This window comes from Oryzias melastigma, linkage group LG19 (genome assembly GCF_002922805.2).
Source record: "Oryzias melastigma strain HK-1 linkage group LG19, ASM292280v2, whole genome shotgun sequence".
In the NCBI taxonomy this organism is placed as follows: Eukaryota; Metazoa; Chordata; class Actinopteri; order Beloniformes; family Adrianichthyidae; genus Oryzias; species Oryzias melastigma.
The window spans coordinates 5,736,758-5,737,313 of NC_050530.1; positions in this window are offsets into that span (position 1 = coordinate 5,736,758).

A 556-nucleotide genomic window follows, 5' to 3' on the forward strand; every position below is an offset into this window, starting at 1 on the left:
CATGTTTAAGGTTTCCCGCCTCCTCTTTTATCACTTTCAGTCCCGCGTGTCAGCGGCCATAAACGAGGTCAGAGAGACTGATGGGATCTGCTGACAGAAGCTCCTAAATGTGTCTGTCCTGCTGCTTTCAGCATGACTAAAAAACCTCAGGATCAAGTTGTTCTGATGCAAACTCGTTTGTGGATGTGACCTCAACCAGACGTTGGAACTGTGACGTGATGATGAAACTTTCACTTTTCTATTAAAGAAAATCAGTGAAGCATCAGAAACATTTCAAACTCCTGCTGTTGAATCTATTCAGTGGAAACTGTAATCCACAGATTACTGGTGTTTCAAAATAAGAGTTTTGGTTTGATGTTTTCTTGGTTCTTGTTATGTTTAGTGTGTTCATCCTCTCCCGGTTCTGGTTCCCTTTGATAACCCAAATCTCTTTGGATTGAAATAATCCTCGTGGCTGTAATTCAGTGTCTGAACTTCAGTTTCTGTCAGTTTCATGGTGTTCATGTTTCAGACGTTTCGTTCTCTTCTGTGTCTTTTGCTTCTCACTTCTTTTATT